The 11,280-nt window shown below is 43.8% G+C and overlaps 1 protein-coding gene across 3 annotated transcripts in view; it reads right to left on the bottom strand.

Moving 5' to 3' along the window:
• Window positions 1-571: 571 nt before the first annotated feature.
• The window catches only part of NPHP3 (nephrocystin 3), a 224,095-nt gene continuing 213,386 nt past the window's right edge, over window positions 572-11,280 (bottom strand). For all 3 annotated transcript variants that reach the window (XM_079947171.1, XM_079947170.1, XM_079947169.1), the window contains one exon: window positions 572-660. The gene's annotated coding sequence lies outside the window, so the exon portion shown is untranslated. The remainder of the gene's footprint in view (window positions 661-11,280) is intronic.

Here is an 11,280-nt window from a genome sequence, read left to right on the forward strand (position 1 = left end):
TCAAATCATATTGTGCTCTATAAATAATATAGACTTCTTCTGAAACAGTGGTTATCAGGCCATAATAAATGGCCGCAAGCAAAGCATGCAGAACAAATGTATATAGTGAATGGTTATTTCAGATCATTCTTAAGTGATGAAACAGATTGTAAAAAAACAAGTTAATCACTAGATATCATTATTTAAAATATCAGACTAAGGTCAAATGAAGATGTTCCCACAGAACTTTACTCCAGAATTTCCACTTGCCCCCACTCGTGTTTTATAGGGAAGCTATATGACATTAAAGAGAGTGGGCAGTGCTGTGGTCTAAACCACTGAGCCTCTTGGGCTTGCTGATCAGAAGATTGGTGATTCAAATCCCCACGATGGGGTGAGCTCCCATTGCTCTGTTCCAGCTCCTGCCAACCTAGCAGCTCGAAAGCACACCAGTTCAAGTAGATAAACAAGTACCCCTGCAGCGGGAAGGTAAATGGCATTTCTGTGCGCTCTGGTTTCCGTCACGGTGTCCCGTTGTGCCAGAAGTGGTTTAGTCCTGCTGGCCACGTGACCCGCAAAGCTGTCAATGGGCAAATGCCAGCTCCCTCGGCCTGAAAGCGAGATGAGCACCACACCCCATAGTCGCCTTTGACTGAACTTAACTGTCCAGGGGTCCTTTACCTTTACCTATATGACATTGTTCTTCTGTGCTTTTTCTGTGTTCCTATGGTCTCTTTCTAGACCTTGCCCAACCTGATTTTTTGGGAGAGAGGGGAGTAGAACCGAACAGTATCATGATCTCCGCAGGTGTAGATCATTTTGGCATGACGGTTCTGCCTTTCTGAAGGGTTCGTAGCTTTGGCACATGCACCTTAATCCAAACAAGTCAAAGGTGCTCCAGTTCAAGAGAACATATCTGAGAACATATTTGCTGTGGCAAAGTCAGTCAGAGATATTAATGTTTACATGGTGGCAGCAGAATACCAGTAGTTGGGAGAATGTTTGAGGTTCTAGGAACCTAGAACTGGGGAGCCTATAAGGCAAATAGGGTTTGAGAGAACCTTTGCCAAGCAAAAGGAGATTGGTGATTTGAATTAAAGGGCCCTCTTGCTCCTAAAGTGATGGAATTGGGCAGGGGAAGGTGCCCGGTTTTCAGGCGCTTTGGGGGGCAGGCAAGCCCTGCCCTCACCTGCATGACATCAGGCATAGGGCGAGTGGCTATGGTTTGCCCAAAACAGCTTCATGGGCCAAATGGGAAAGTCTGATGGGCCGAGAATAAATAATTAAGAAATCACCTCAGAAGCTGGTGGTCTCTTGCTTTGCCTCAGAGAACAGTACAATCATGTAAAAGGTTGGAGGCAACCATGAATACAAACAGCAGATGGACTTTTAACGTAATTTAAAATAAACACCACAGATATAGAAAAATATTATAACCTCTATCACCCTAACAACCAGGAACACTCAGTTCCGGTCTTGCTGTCCTTAGTTGCCCTCTATTAACTAAGGAGCATGATTGTGACCATAATGGATGCCTATGTCCTTTCAAAAAAGCTCTCGCCAAGCTACCTCACCAAATACTCCTGAGTAAGCTTAGCAATCACGCAACAAGAGGAGAAGTCCTCTCCGGATCAGGAATCTGTTAAGCAGCAGTGTTACGGGTGAGCAGTGAGGTGGCAAGATCAGAAGAATCTTTATTTGCATCAGCCACTAGCCATTGCAATAAAATAAAATAAAATGTACTGAAGATAGAGGCAAAAACTTAACTGTACAAAATACATTTTGGAGGTTTACATCAATAATCAAATAATAGATCTTATTCTAATTTCCCCTGCTAAAAAAACCTTACAGTTTTTGCTGTCATCTTGATCTGCTCAAAGAAAGGACACGGTAGCAATGGTTGAGCAACAATAATAGAGGGGTAACAACCTCACTTCTCAAATTCTTTATGAAGCATGCAAGCCAGAAACACATGAGCCACTGACTCAATACTGCCATCTCCACATGGGCAAAACCATTTTCCCAGTGGAATTTTTTGAAATCGACCCTCAAATACAGCCGAAGGCAGCATATTCAATCTTGTGAAAGTGAAAGCGCGTCTGTATTTTGGAACTGTTAAATTTTGCCAAGAGGGTGCCAACATGTCAGAATGACTAGGTAGAAAATAATCATACCATGGACAAAATTTCCTTATTGTGGCCAAATTATTCTGTCGCTCAATATCATATAGGCACTGTCTAATTAAATTATTTGCTTTACTGAAGCCCCAATATTAACAACTGTTGTTAAACCTGAAAAGTAAAGCTTTTGGTTGACAATTTTAGTCCAAGCACTCTCATGACCATCTTGCGATACTAAGGGTAGTAGATCAGTGGGGTTTAAATTTAGCCGAAGTCAATAATTAAATGTCCTACGCCAAATCTGTAATTCAACAGAGGGGAGATTAGCCTCCAAGTTCAATGAAGCATTTGGAACACAGGATGAAACAGGGGGGGAATTGCCTTAGGAACTTAGATTGAACAGCTTCTGTAAATCCAAGGTGAGTGCCTGTCCAAATCTGAGCCCCGTATAATAACTGTGCTTGGGGTTTAGCTTTAAACACTTCAAGGGCTGATGGTATGTGATTGCCAAGTGAGGTGGCAATGTTTGCCAAGGAGACTAAAATGTTCAGGGTTGTTAAACCCAAAAGAGATTGTGAAGAGCTTCAAAAGGACCTCTCCAAACTTAGTGGGTGGGCAATTAAATGTAAAATGCAGTTCAGTGTAAACAAGTGGAAAGTGATGTATGCTGGCATTAAAAAAATCTTAATTTCACATTTATACTTATGGGGTCTGAACTGGTGGGGAATGATCAGGAACAAGACCTTGTGTTTATAATGGCTGCTTACCCAGTCCTGGGATGGGTGGCAGTTGTGGCTCTTAGTCAGGGGTCAACAGGGGGCCGGTCTACTGTCCCTCAGACCTTGTAGGGAGCCAGACTATATTTTGGAGGGGGGGAATGAAAGATTTCCAATGCCCCACAAATAGCCCAGAGATGCATTTTAAATAAAAGGACACATTCTACTCATGTAAAAACACGCTGATTCCTGGATCGTCCGCGGGCCAGATTTAGAACGCAATTGGGCCGGATCCAGCCCCCAGGCCTTAGCTTGCCTACCCATGCTCTTAGTGGTGGGCTCTGAGCCTCAGGGAGCACCGCTGGTCTGGGCGATCCCCAGGTCAGCTGCTTAGAATGGCGGGAGTTCCCACTAGCTGTAATTTGAATTTTGGCCAGTCATTTTGAATACTGTGTACAAAAACCTCACAAAGGGTATTGCAGAGTTGGAAGGGGTTCAGAATAGGGCAACCAAAATAATCAAGTGACTCACCTCTGAAGAAAGTTTTTAGTATAGCGAAAAGGTGACTGAGAGGTAACATGAGAGAAGTTTATAAAATTATTCATTGCATAGATATAGTGGCTAGGGAACAGTTTCTCCATCACTCTCTCTCCTAACAGTAGAACTCATGGACATCCAATGGAGATTAATGCTGGAAGAATCCGGACAGATATGTGGAAGTACATCTGGAGATGCAATGAGGTTCAGGATATTGTTGTTGTTTAGTCGTTTAGTCGTGTCCGACTCTTCGTGACCCCATGGACCAGAGCACTCCAGGCACTCCTGTCTTGCACTGCCTCCCACAGTTTGCTCAGACTCATGCTGGTAGCTTCGATAACACTGTCCAACCATCTCATCCGCTGTCCTCCCCTTCTCCTTGTGCCCTCCATCTTTCCCAATATCAGGGTCTTGCACTGCCTCCCACAGTTTGGTCAAACTCATGTTTGTAGCTTCGATAACACTGTCCAACCATCTCATCCTCTGTCCTCCCCTTCTCCTTGTGCCCTCCATCTTTCCCAATATCAGGGTCTTTTCCAGGGAGTCTTCTCTTCTCATGAGGTGGCCAAAGTATTGGAGTCTCAGCTTCAGGATCTGTCCTTCCAGTGAGCACTCATGGTGTTCTATCATATGTGGTGGACTTATAAAAGAGTACTGGGAAATAATTTATAATGACCTGAAAAAAAATGTTTTAAAGTACTCCCCCTCCCCCCCAAAAAACCAGAGTCCTTTTTGTTGGGGATAATTCAGATGGAAATTCCCAGGTGTCAGATTCCCAGACGTTATTTATGTATGCCACTACTGCAACCCATGTTTTGTTAGCCCAAAAATGGAAAACGAGCGAGGTCCCAACCAAAGAAGAGCGGCAACTTAAACTGGTGGAATATATGCAGCCAGCAGACTTAACATATAGAACAAGAGAACATACGTTTAAAGAAGATTGGAAAATGTTTATTGAATATCTGGGTGAAAATTGTGTATACTTAGAAACGCTGGTAGCATTAAGATAAATTCAACAGTGTAAATAAGTTTTGATGGGTGTAACAATGGAATATTCAGTGGTTTAGGTTATACAGGGATGTATGGCATGCAAACTGAACCACGGAAGGAGAAGAAGGGGTTCCCATAGGAGGCAGTCATGACAACTTAGATGTCTGAGTTCAATTTCTGCAAAGGGTTAATGCCATTATGGCCCACTGGTGGTTGTTTCCCCTTGGCAATAAACTTTTTAACATTCTCTTGTTCAATGAGCACTTAATCTATGGAGCTAATGGTATTGTGTTGTGCTGATGTCCTCCTTGACTGACCATGCTGTGGAACCTTGATGTCCATGATTATTTGTCCATGCGAATACTTCAAGTGAGACTGTGAGATTCTATGCATAGCTATCTATGCAGAATATCTTATCGATACGCTTGGTCTATGGTTGCTCCCATCACTTTCATATCTGTACCTCGGTCCTGGATAACTTATTACGCGCACTAGCAACCAGGAACAGCCACTGGTGTATTGCTGCCTGCCCAGCCATTAGCAGAGACTAGAATGTCCTTCCTTTTGGAGAAGAATCATGGGGCACAGCCTCCGGGCATCTGTTGGGTGGCGAGTGTGGTCCTCCAGCCCTACAGAATTTGACCCCTCCTCCTCTGCCTGATGTTCTTCCTGGAAGTCTGAGACTGCAACCTCCCCATTATCTTTGGTTCCCTGCCCATAAGCAGAGACCTAAATGTCCTTGCTTTTGGAGAAAAACCATGGGGCACAGCCTCCAGGCAAGTGTGGTCCTCCAGTCCTACACAATTTGGCATTTCCTTTTCAGTCCTTGACTATATTACAAAAATACATAAATCAGTAGCCATCAAGTTAAACTCTAAGATCAAATAATAATAATAATAATAATAATAATAATAATAATAATAATAAAAATAAATTTTATTTATATCCCACCCTCCCCAGCCGAAGCCGGGCTCAGGGCGGCTAACAACAATCAAATAATCAAACAATCAAATAATCCAATATTCTGAAAACATTTCATTTACCTTTAAGCATGGAGGGCTGGTTGGAAAAAACATGGATCCTGTTGGGCCGGAGCTCCTCTGAGATTTGGGGTTTAACATTAAGGACTATCAAAAAGGCCGGCAGAGAGGAACTGAAAGAGATTTAAAAGCCTCGGACGTGAGATCTCCAGGCTAAACAGTATATTAGACTGATGAACACTTGTTGGGGACTGAAACCGGGAAAGGGGTGGGTGGAGTCTCGGAATCCAAAGGGTATATAATTATAATTTGCTTTGTTTTTATTTTGTTTTGTTATTTGTATGGAATTTGGGAAAGCCGTGGAAGGGAAATTTTGGTCGACTTTAGGAAAAATAGTTAAGAATAAGTAATGATGTATAAGTATTGATGTTTAAGTTTGGATAAGTTAAAACTGGTTTTTAAAATGGTCAAAATGAAATGAAAATAAGGTTTGCAAAAATAAATTGAGGAAATGGAAGAAAGAGGAAAAGTAAAATAACAATATGCTAAAATAAATTATTAAGTTAAAGTTGAAAAATAAGTAATAAGGACTTGCTGAGTTAATAATTTAAATTGGAATACAAGAAGGGGAGGTGTGAGGAGGTCTGAAAAAGAAGTTAAATGAAAATAAGCAATGGAAATTTTATGTTTTTAATTGTTTTTAAGCTTTGTATTTTTGTATTTTTGTTACTTTTTGTCTATTTTTTTGTTTTGATTTGTTATTGAAAATGCCAATAAATATTCATTAAAAAACAACAACAACATTTCATGCTAAAAATTAATTAAAATCAAATTGATGGCAACCGTTAAGCAAAATTCTGTGCAGGTTGCCAGAGGAGGGAGTCAGGCTGCGCCCTGACCAAAGGCCTGGTGGAACAACTCTGTCTTGCAGGCCCTGCGGAAAGATGTCAGGCCCTAGTCTCTTGTGACAGAGCATTCCACCAGATTGGAGCCGTAGCCGAGAAAGCCCTGGCTCTAGTTGAGGCCAGCCTAACCTCTCTGTGGCCTGGGACCTTCAGGATGTTTTTATTTGCAGACCGTAGGTTCCTCTGTGGGGCATACCAGGAGAGGCGGTCCCGTAGGTACGAGGGTCCTAGGCCGTATAGGGCTTTAAAGGTTAAAACCAGCACCTTAAACCTGATCCTGCACTCCACCGGGAGCCAGGGCAGCTGGTATAGTACCGAATGAATGTGATCTCGCAGTGAAGACCCCATAAGGAGTCTCGCCGCGGCATTCTGCACCCGCTGGAGTTTCTGGGTCAGTCTCAAGGGCAGCCCCACATAGAGCAAGTTACAATAATCCATTCTGGAGGTGACCGTCGCGTGGATCACAGTGGCTAGGTCAGGGCGAGAGAGATAAGGGGCCAACTGCTTAGCTTGGCGGAGATGAAAAAATGCCGCCTTTGCTATAGCTGTAATTTGCGCCCCCAAGCGCCACCCTCTGTCCCCGACCAGAGAGAAACGAGCGCAGCCATTGAAGGACTATGCCCTGGATCCCCACGTCGGCAAGGCGGTGGTCCAGGAGTTCGTGATCGACCATGTCGAAGGCTGCTGACAGGTCTAGAAGAATCAGCAGCCCCAACCCGCCTCAATCCAGCTGCCTGCGGAAATCATCTGTTAGGGCGACCAGAGCCGTCTCGGTCCCATGACCAGCGCGGAGGCCGGACTGGAATGGATCCAGAGCCGATTTAGAGATTTAGAGAGAGTCTCCACCCCTTGGTTTGCTCTTTATAAAACACAACTTTTCCCCTTCCCACCTTCACTAACTAGGCAATTCATAATTACTGCCGGGAGCAACGAGGTCAGTGATGCATCTGCTACACAGTTTCAATAGCTGTGGCTTCGCCTTCTTCGTCCTGTTCTTGGGTCTGCTTCTCCCGAGTATCACAGGAAGGGAACTGCAGTTTGTTGTGTTGGTAAGCGTGAGGTCTTCTTTTCATTGCTAACAATGACCGCTCCCCACTTAAAACGGGGGGCGCCTTTTGCGTGGACGCGTGCAGCCCTGGATCTGGAGTGGCCCCATCAGCATAGGCTTTGCCTTCCCTCAGGTGGGATACCTGGAGGTCCCCGCCTAACCCCAGTGAGTTGTCCAATCCCACCTGGGGGAAGCGTTGCCAGGGAAACCAGGCCAGGTAAGGGGAGGGATTACCTGCCCACACAATAGAGAGTGGATCTTACTTGTTAATCCTCACTTGGCTCCAGAGCTTCTCCCACCCTACCCACCCTCAGTTAATGTCTTCTTTTGCAGGTTAACTTTTCTTCATAGGTTTTGCAGGTTAACCTGTCTCCACAGGTATGCGGGCGCTGCTACGATAAGGTCGCTGTTAAAGGGCCGGAAAGGAATTTCCCTGCATTGGCAGGTTTCGCCTTTCCCGTAGCAAAACGTCACAACTTTGGCGGTATCAGGCCTTGGGCGGAATCCTTTAGTCCATCTTCCTCTTTGCGGCGGCGATACCAGGGTTCCCCGTTAAAGGGATTTTTGAAGGGAGGCTTTGGCCGTACGCCGAAAGGTCGTCATTGCTCTCCCCTGCGGCGGCGTAACGGGGGCGGCTATCTCTGCTTGAACATATGTTCTCCAGAGCCGGCCCATCCCCCCCACACACACTGGATAACCCTGATGCTCCCTAGGTCCCCGGCTGGGGACTAGGGAGGGAGAACGCCCAATGCCTGAGCCAAGGTCTACCCACATTTGAAATTTAATAAAGTTGTGGCCAATTTAATCCCATAGCACGTTGTCTAGAGTCGTTATTCCACATGACGGGGGGGACCACTCGGGATCTGGGGACTCCGCCTGTCCACGCAATGACTTTGACATTGCAGATTTGTGCAATTCCTCTTTCTATAGCCTGATTCCATGAATAATAATGTGCCTTTTGTACAGCTGAGGTGCAATAGTCTTATTTCAAAGATGATTTCAGATATTTTTATTTTCTCATCCCCTCCCTTGGGGGGGGGGCAGGCAGGGAGGAAGGCCATTTTGCATAATTCTTTCTTCCTACACAATGCCTGGGAATGATGTTCAGTCCAGGGCATTGCAGAGCATGCAAAATGGTGGCCAGGCTTCCAACGCATTTGCTCCAAGAAAGAGAGGAGAAAATGAATGCGGTGATGTTGCTGCTGCTGAGCCCTCCTTCCCAAGACACCGTTGGGAGGAATTTTCCTTCCCCAGGAGAAACTTGGTAAAATTGTCCCCCAATTCCTTTGCTCACAAACAGAATGGAGTGTTTTGAGAGTCAATTAGCACCCAGCCATAGCACTGTGTAGGGACATGGGTGGCGCTGTGGGTTAAACAACAGAGCCTAGGACTTGCCAATCAGAAGGTCGGCGGTTCGAATCCCCATGACAGGGTGAGCTCCCGTTGCTCGGTCCCTGCTCCTGTCAACCTAGCAGTTCGAAAGCACGTCATGTGCAAGTAGATAAATAGGTACCGCTCCGGTGGGAAGGTAAACGTTGTTTCCGTGTGCTGCTCTGGTTCGCCAGAAGCGGCTTAGTCATGCTGGCCACATGACCCAGAAGCTGTACGCCAGCTCCCTCAGCCAGTAAAGCGAGATGAGCACCGCAACCCCAGAGTCGGTCACGGACTGGACCTAATGGTCAGGGGTCCCTTTATCTTTACCTTTACAGCATTGTGTACCACCTTCACAGAACACATCGTGGATCTGATCAAATAGGCATATAAAGCCAGTTTATTTCTATGTTGTCACTGGGGCAAAATTCAATTCATTTTTCATTTCAGTTTCTGAACCAGGGATGCCATCTTGAATAAAATATTGGGGGGCCCAGATAAGCCCCACCCCACATAAGCGGTCACATGACACTGCACACACACACTATTTGAATGGCAATGCTCAGCAACTTTGGGGGGGGCAGCCCCCTCAAATATTTTATTGAGGAGTGGCTGAAGTTGGCTCCTATGATGGCAGCTGAAAAACAGCTATCCTTGTAAATTCACATTTTTCTGAATTTTGCAATGTAGTTATCCAGCTCACATACAAAATGCATTATATTGGAGAAGCAATCTCCACACAGTCTTCAGAGGCAACCCTTGTGCACTGCATTGTAATAGTCTATCCTGGAGGCAACCAGAGCATGAAAACATGCAAAGTGACTTGCAGTATCTGTGTTTCTGGTGCCTGCATTCAGATGTGATACAAAACTATGGTTAAGTACTGCATGAATGAATATTGGGTTTGTAATTCCCCCATTCCCTTTCCTTTTTTTAAAAAAAATATATTTATTTGTTTTTACAGAAAAAGAAGAAACATCACAAAAATACAGAACAACAAAAACAATCACAAATACACATAAACCAGATGAAAAGAGCAAAATACAGAAAGAAGAAAATTCCATCCATTAAAAAAAGAAAAAAAAGAAAAATAAAAACTCCAATTTTTAAATTCATGTTTACAAAAATTTCTTTCTTGACTTCCTCGCGCCTCCCTTTTTTCTGTTCCTCTTTGTCCAATCAGATACAGCAAATCCTTACCCTCTTTAGAAACTCATTTCTAATTATTAAAATCAATTATGTCTCCGATCTTTCCTCCTTATGTTTAAACACCTTTAGCATATTATTTACTTTTGACATAATATGACTTTGGTCTTTCACCCTTTTTCTATTACACTTTTGCATACTTTTTAACACTGTATCACTAATGCCATATTATTTTTATATCCAACATCATTTTAGCATTCATAAACTTTGCAGTATTTCTGCAGATAGTCCTTAAACTTCTTCCAGTCCTCTTCCACCGCTTCTTCTCCCAGGTCTCAGTCCCCCATTCCCTTTCCTCCTCCATCACAGCTGGAAGCATTTACTTCCATGTTCGACTAACTGCAGTTCATCTTTTTTTCCAAACTGAGGCGAACGGTGGCTGGTTTTAACCATGCTTTGCCCTTAACAGTTTACTTCAAACCCATGGTTTATGACTCTTGGTCATTCAGCAAAACCATAATCTGTAACTCTCAGTTTAAGCCTAGGTTGAAAAAGGAAGCAAATGTTTCTGATTTTTTCCTTGCAGTTCCTTGGGAGGAAGAGTGGGACGGAGAAGACTTGTGCAGATATTAAACCAGCTTTCCCTAACTTGCTACTTTAGACAGCAATTCCCATCAAACCCAGCCAGCATGGCCCAAGTTCAGGGATGATGGGAGTTGTAGTCAAAAAGGGGGGAAGGAACCAGGTAAAGTAAGGCTATGCTAAACCACAGCGCTTTGAGAGGGGGTGTAAAAAATGAGGTTGCAGTACTCATATATTGATAAAAAGTGTTGTGGGTGTCAGCACAAAATGGCTGAAGCAGACAGAGAGAGATGATGATCATGAACTTCTGAGTACGATCACACAAAAAAGCACTGTCTGAAGGACAGGGAATAAAAATGTCAAATCAAACAAGTAAGTAAATACGCTAGAGCTTGAGCAAACATTTGCTTAATTGACTTTAAAGTGGCTAACTTTGTGGAGAACACACAGTGCATGGAATATTCTGCTTGAACCTGAATATAAATTCAAGAGAGACAGGGAGCTGATTTTGCAATGTATATGTATTTTGAGTATAAGAAAATGTTCCATTCTTCTTTTCTTCCTTTTTATGGATGAGCACCAGTATAGTTGCATGTAAATTATTACTTATAATTTGCAGCACAGAACTGTATTCTTGGCAGCCTTTTATTTTGTAAATCTGTTAGCTCTAGAATAGGGGTTTCCAAACCCATCACTTTTATCCAGGTGATCTGCAGCATGTCCTCATTAAATAGTCATATTGATTTTTAGAGCTATGGCAAGAAAGCGAATGTCTAATTCAGATAAATTGCAAACAATTCTAGTTTCTCTGAAAGCTAATACAGTCTCTGAACCATTTTACTAGGTTTACCGACATGGCGACAGAAGCCCACTTTCATCTTTTCCCACTAATGTTGTCAACGAAGA

This window comes from Podarcis cretensis (genome assembly GCF_951804945.1).
Source record: "Podarcis cretensis genome assembly, chromosome: 12".
In the NCBI taxonomy this organism is placed as follows: domain Eukaryota; kingdom Metazoa; phylum Chordata; class Lepidosauria; order Squamata; family Lacertidae; genus Podarcis; species Podarcis cretensis.